This window comes from Rattus norvegicus, chromosome 6 (assembly GCF_021556685.1).
Source record: "Rattus norvegicus strain SHRSP/BbbUtx chromosome 6, alternate assembly SHRSP_T2T, whole genome shotgun sequence".
Taxonomy (NCBI): domain Eukaryota; kingdom Metazoa; phylum Chordata; class Mammalia; order Rodentia; family Muridae; genus Rattus; species Rattus norvegicus.
In genome coordinates, this window is record NC_141539.1 from 68172581 (window position 1) to 68180000 (window position 7420).

The window sequence follows — 7420 nt, forward strand, 5'->3', positions numbered from 1 at the left end:
GAAGAAGAAAGAACCTAGAAAGTATCCAAAGACATGCTACAGTGACCCATGTCCAAAAGTTGTTTACAAACCTCAAGCATAGCCTAGCCTTATAATCTTTTTTCTTTTCTTTTTTCTTCTTTGCTTTTCTCTTCTTTTCCTTTCCTTTCTGTTTCTTTCTTTTCTTCTTTTTGAAGCCAGGGAAAATCAGAATTACACAAAGGAAAATGTCTGCTTCAAAATTATTAAACTAAATGAACTAAACCACAATTGGCACATTGTTTCCACATCCTCAATTCTATTTCCCAACCAGGAATCATTATTTTATATCTAAACCAAGGTGTATGCTGGAATAAATCAGAAAGAAAAGGATATGTTCGAAGTAGGCTGAAGAACAGAATTTACATGTCTTTGTGAGGCAGGCATGTAAGTGTAGGCAGAGTAACTCAGTACCTTAATAGACTTGGGCTATATACATCCTGATCACCAAAATCCACTTTGCAGCCTGTACTTAGCAATCCACACATGCTTCTTTATTTTTTTTTATTTTTATTTTTTGTGGGTGCAGCGAACTTTATTGATGGTATTCAAGAGAGAAGGGAGGGCTCCCTAGGCCCCTCCTCTTATTATGGGGTCTGGGATGGAATTGTGAGGGAGATGCTCAGTGTTGGGGGCTGAGCTGGGATGGGGACTCCTCAGCACCTGAGGGCCTCTCTCTTGCTCTCGGTATCCTTATTGGGCTGGGTGGTCCAGGGTTTCTTACTCCTTGGAGGCCATGTAGGCCACGAGGTCCACCACCCTGTTGCTGTATCCATATTCATTGTTATACCAGGAAATGAGCTTTACGAAGTTGTCATTGAGAGCAATGCCAGCCCCAGCATCAAAAGTGGAAGAATGGGAGTTGCTGTTGAAGTTGCAGGAGACAACCTGGTCCTCAGTGTAGCCCACGATGCCCTTTAGTGGTCCCTCAGATGCTTGCTTCACCACCTTCTTGATGTCATCACACTTGCCAGGTTTCTCCAGGTGGCATGTCAGATCCACAATGGATACACTGGGGGTAGGAACATGGAAGGCCACACCAGTGAGCTTCCCATTCAGCTCTGGGATGACCTTGCCTACAGCCTTGGCAGCACCAGTGGATGCAGGGAAGGTGTTCTGGGCTGCCCCACGGCCATCACACCACAGCTTTCCAGAGCAGCCATCCATAGTCTTCTGAGTGGCAGTGATGGCATGGACTGTGGTCATGAGCCCTTCCACGATGTCAAAGTTGCCATAGATGACCTTGGCCAGGGAGGCTAAGCAGTTGGTGGTGCAGGGTGCATTGCTGACAATCTTGAGCGAGTTGTCATATTTCTTGTGGTTCACACCCATCACAAACATGGGGGCATCGGCTGAAGTGGGGGAGATGATGACCCTTTTGGCCCCACCCTTCAGGTGAGCCTCTGCCTTCTCCATGGTGGTGAAGACACCAGTAGACTCCATGACATACTCAGCACCAGCATCACCCATTTGATGTTAGCGGGATCTGGCTCCTGGAAGATGGTGATGGGCTTCCAGTTGATGACAAGCTTCCCATTCTCAGCCTTGACTGTGCCGTTGAACTTGTCATGAGTAGAGTCATACTGGAACATGTAGAACATGTAGTTGAGGTCAATGAAGAGGTTGTTGATGGCAACAAGCTCCACTTTGCAAGATGCAGAGCAGAAGGCAGCCCAATATGGCCAAATCCGTTCACACCGACCTTCACCATCTTGTCTGTGAGATGAGGTTGGCACTGCACAAGAAGATGCAGCTGTCTCTGGAACAGGGAGGAGCAGAGAGCCCACATGCTTCTTTATATAAAGCAAGCAGGCCACCATGTTATATAGCTCCCCAGGAACCCCTAGTAAACTGCTTTGTGGTGAAACATCCTGAAATGAGGAGTAGTGGCCTAATCCAGTCTAGGCTAGTTTTAGGTTTGAGTGCAATAACAAACTATGTCCTAAAAATGAAATTTTAGGGTAAACTCCCTATTTACCATCTTATGGCTATGCATGACTGGGTAAACATATGATTAAAATCACATGTATCATGGGAAAGGGAATGAACTGTAAAAAATGTTTTCCAACCCAAGCTGATCTATGAAAACCAGGAATCACCTACACTCCACCCATAGCAACCAATTAATGTTCCTCCTGGACCCATAGAAGAACACACTGGGCAGCAAGTAGTAGCTCCTTAGCACTGTGGCTCAGATAGAGCTCTGCTTCCTTGCAGCATATTGGTTCTGTATTTTAATTTTACCTTTGAATAAAAATCCTTTCTTACTTTGCTGTATATGTATAGTTATTCAATTCTTTGAACAGGATATAAATAGCTTGAGACACCTGGTCCTGACAGTGACCATTGGCAACTCCTAGGGTAAGCCTTGTGAGAGACTATAGATACCCCTGTAAGAAAGAAGACTTGGATGCAGATGCTCACAGAAAGAAAAGAAAAAACACTCTATAAAAATAGTCAAAAGGCTTTACATTTTCTGTGCTTTCTTAGGCTGAGCAGTGAGGGAAGGTTTCTCTGAGATAAAAGTTAAACTAAAATTGGAACAGCAAAATTTACATAAGAATAAGACCATTAAGCCAAGTGTGGTTCAGAAGCTTTGGTCCAACAATGTGAAAAGGGACTGTTCTTACTCTGAAGGTTGATGAACTAATACAGGTAGAGCAGGAAATAAACAGAGCTGAGAGAGATCTAGAAACTGTATTATTTCAGAAAATTAACAAAATACTTCACTATCAGGGTTTATAACTTAATACTAAGGTGGAGAGTCAGTTGGTGGGGAAGAAGCATCAAAAGTCTCATCTGCCAGGAAGGTAAGTTTAGTCCTGAATGTGGAGTTATCTCCTTTAACAGGACAATACTTTGATCTACTTTGGCAGGACAACTAACATCTTCTATATTGATGAAATGATGCAAACTGTGTTGAATTTAGAAGGAAACATCAGGTAAGAAGCAGAGGTTAGCACTCACGGACCTAAATTATTTAGGGGATGCAGGGTGTCTTAGTTGGGGTTTCTTTGCTGTGAAGAGACCCAGTGACCAAGAAAACTCTTGTAAAGGACAATGTTTAGGGGTTGGGGGTTTAGCTCAGTGGTAGAGCACTTGCCTAGCAAGCGCAAGGCCCTGGGTTCGGTCCCCAGCTCTGAAAAAAAGAAAAAAAAGAAGAAGAAGAAAAAAAAAGGACAACGTTTAATTGGAGATAGCTTGCAGTTTCAGAGGTTCAGTCAGTTATCATCATACCAGGAAGAGGCCTGAAATGAGGTCTAACTGTTTTTAGGTAGAATTTTGTCTATATAAACTGAGTCACTGTTTTTCTTCTTAGTCACTCTCTCACCCACTCATCCATTCACTGAATTATAGGATATTTCTTCAGCACATACTGCTTTCTCTGTAGAAAACATTTCTGAAGATAATGGCAGTCATCAAAGAAATCTGTATATTACATACACCATCTTAATTTCATTCACTGTTGTTCCTACCCACAAGTACCCCTTTCTTAGGAGAAACAACATGATATTCCAGAAAGTGTTTGTATGAAAATGCTGTGCTCTAAATTTCTTATATGTTTGCTGAACCAATATAAGGAAAGGTGGCAGAGTTAAAAAGAAGAATGGCAGTGATGTGGGAAGGTAGGAAAATGTGAGAAAGGCCAGAGCACCAGAGAAACAGGAAAGTCTATTCATCAATCTAGCATGAAGAAAAGAAATACATTAATTTAAAAATGAAGAACAATATGTATACTCAAAGCAAAGATATTTCATGTCTATTTTCCTGTTGCTGTTTTTTGCCCCATGAGGATCTGATTCCTTTGTGCTGTCATAGAATTCATAGGATTGTGGCTTTATTTTTTCACATGATTTGATTATATATACTTTGTTTTCTAAGGTTACTAACATAACAGTCTTTTGGCAGGCTGGGGTACCATGTCTTTTTGTTTATTTGAACCCTAGCTTTACACTGGGGTGCTCAATCCTGTTTGAAGCACATCTATTCAATTAAAAAACAGAAGACTTGCCATCATCTGCCACCTTCCTTTAACAAAAAGTATAGTTTTGTCTGATTTCTGTTGAGGGAGATCTGCATGTCCCTGCAGCCCATGCCATGGGTTTGATCTCCTGTGCCTAGGGTGGCATTTCCACTCCATGTTTGATAATGGCATACAGGGTATGGAACAATGACCTTTATTTCCAGTTTGTCACTTTTCTATGATCTTTATTGTCTTTAAGGAAATAGCTTATAACCAAAAATGAAGAATAAGTCTAGGCTCCCACCTTAATGTCTCTAGCTGCAAGTGAGCCACCTTCTTCTGTACTCCTTTCTCTTTATTACAGTTGGCAACTGGGTATTAATCTGAAAAGGCACAGTGATGACTTGTGCTTCTCAGGTTATTTGCAGAGCACTAGGGAAAAGAACAGATGGTTTATATAATCTAGAAATCTAGACATTTATCTTTATTACCCAACAGATCATTAATCTACAGTTTCAAGACCACAGCTGAGCACTGAGAGCCTTTACCCTCAGATACTGGAAATGATTAGGGTTCTCACATCCATCAACTTAAAAAAAAAAGAAAGTCAAGAAAAAGAAAGAGAAATTCATCTCTTAATATGTCAACAAACTCTGCTAATATTTGATGATGAGATAAGGTGATAACATAGCACTCTCTCTGTCTCAAGCATTCAAGGACAAACACAAGGAGATATCATTTGGCCAGGCCTGTTTTCCTTAGAGTGCATACCATGTGTGTTCTTTTGTGATTGAATTACCTCAGTCAGGATGATATTTTCTAGTTCCATCTATTTTCCTGAGAGTTTCATTGAGTCATTGGTTTTGATAGCTGAGTAGTACTCCATTGTGTAGATGTACCACATTTTCTGTATCCATTCCTCTGTTGAAGGACATCTGGGTTCTTTCCAGCTTCCAGCTATTATAAATAAGGCTGCTATGAATAGAGTGGAACATGTGTCCTTATTATAGTTGGAACATCTTTTGGGTATATGCCTAGGAGTGGTAGTATAGCTGGGTCCTCAGGTAGTACCATGTCCAATTTTCTGAGGAACCCCTCCAGACTGATTTCCAGAGTGGTTGTTACCAGCTTGCACTCCCGCCAACGACAGAAGAGTGTTTCTGTTTGTCTACATCCTTGACAGCATGTGCTGTCACCTGAGTATTTGATTCTAGCCATTCTGATTGGTATGAGATAGAATCTCACAGTTATTTTGATTTGTATTTCACTGATGACTAAAGATGTTGAACATTTCTTTAGGTATTTCTCAGCCATTTGGTATTCTTCAGTTCATAATTCTTTGTTTAGCTCTGTACCCCACTTTTAAAATAGAGTTATTTGGTTCTTTGGAGTCTAACTTTTTGAATTCTTTGTATATATTGGATATTAGCCCTCTATCAAGTGTGGGATTGGTAAAGATCTTTTCTCAATCTATTGGTTGCTATTTTGTCCTAATGACCGTGTCCTTTTCCTTATAGAAGCTTTGCAATTTTATGAGGTCCCATTTGTTGGTTGTTGACCTTAGAGCATAAGCCATTGGTGTTCTGTTCAGGAACTTTTGCCCTGTGCCCATGTGTTCAAGGCTCTTTCCCACTTTCTCTTCTGTTAGTTTTAGTGTATCTGGTTTGATGTAGAGGACCTTGATCCACTTGGACTTGAGCTTTGTACTAGGTGATAAGAATGGATGGATTTGCATTCTTCTACATGCTGACCTCCACTTAAACCACAATGTGGCCAGTCTTATTTAAACCACCACATTTCCTGCAGGAATACATAACTTCTTTAAATTCTTGATTGCAGTAGCTTATTATGTAATTGTTATATCCAAAACATGGCATTTTATAGCCTTTCTCCCTCTTTTCTGGCTCTTATGTTCTTTTGGCCTCTGCTTTTTTTGACCCTGAGCTTTAGTGACTGTAGAAATGTCTTCAATGTGTTTACTCACTCATTTGGCATTTAGTTTCTGCATCTTGTGAAGTCTCTACATTCACCACCAATTACTGAGAATGACGGCTTCTCTAAAATTGAAAGTAACACTTGTCTATGGGTATAAATAAAAATATTTAAAAGCACTTCATCATCTAGCTAAACATCAGTACTTAGTTTTCCCCTATAGCCTGTGGTGGTCTTTACTACTGATTTTTGTAGTAGAATTTTAAACCAGGAACATGGTTGCTCTGACAAGGAATCCCATCCAAAGACTTTCTGGGTTTATGTGATCTGGCTGGACAGTATATGTGCCTTTAGTATATATCTTTAATTCCTAACATTGAAGGTATAGTTAGTTTGTAGACAGAAGCAGCCATGTTTGAAATTGATGTCTGATGGAGGGGCAGACAGCAACAAATCAGAAAGATTTGACAGAATGAGTTAGAGATAGGATATGTCCACCTCACAGGAAAACAGCACAGGACAGAGGGAATTAAGAGATTGGGGGGGAGGGGGGAGACAGATAGAGAGAGAGAGACAGAGAGGAGGCAGTTTTATTGGGACAGTTTTGCAGAGACAGGTTACAGGTGAAGACAGAACAAACCAGTGAGTAAAAAGGAATCTGAAACTTAGGATGGATTGCTGAGTTAGTTTGTGGCCAAGTAGAGCAGTTGAGTCATAAGCTAAGAATGAAGTGGAAACTTAAGAGTTGTTTGTGAAGTCAGTTGGATGATGTTTTGCTGGAGTAAACACATGAAGGAACATGTTAAAGTGGACAAAGGTGTGAAAGGTTAAGGCAGACTGGTAAAGGAAAGGAATGTTGTGCTGAAACAGACACAGGAGAGGGGATGTTCTTCTAAAGCAAGCACATGAAAGGACATGTGTCAAAGGATTCTTTGCTAACTGTATGCATGTGTTGGTCCACCTTATGTTGTGTACTTGAGCTGCATTTGTTTGCGCTCCATAGAGAGAAACACACCCAAAAACTTCTGGTGGGATGCTTTGGTTTCTTGCTACTTCCATGGACTTGGGCTGATTAGATGCATGTGTTGAGGCAAAACACACACTCAGGCAAGGACTGTGCTGGGGCATGCTATATTTGGAGGGTATAAATAGGACTTGACAGAGTTATGAGAGCTTGGCTTGCTGGTACAACTTGCTATGCAATGCTTGTAAGTCTCAAGTCCTTGCTGATATTCACTTCTCTGAGAAAGGCACAGACAAGCATTTCTGGTGTCCCTCTGGCTACCTCCTGTTGACTAGGCCTGGCTGTTTCTCTGAGGCCATCTCTGTTGCTAACCTGACTCTACTGAACTGGACTACATGTGTATCTGTGAAGTGTTTATTAGTGGACTGAGCTGCAGCTGCCTGCTAACCTGTGAACTGAACTGTTGATTTTCAGACAACACAGATAGGAGTTGTTCCAAAGAACCTTTCTAAACCGGTCCACTCACCCCATATCCTTTCTCA

General features: G+C 41.1%; 1 pseudogene; it reads right to left on the reverse strand.

The window, feature by feature from the left end:
• Positions 1-580: 580 nt before the first annotated feature.
• Gapdh-ps92 (Glyceraldehyde-3-phosphate dehydrogenase, pseudogene 92) lies at positions 581-1802 on the reverse strand (annotated as a pseudogene).
• Between the last annotated feature and the right edge of the window lie 5618 nt (positions 1803-7420).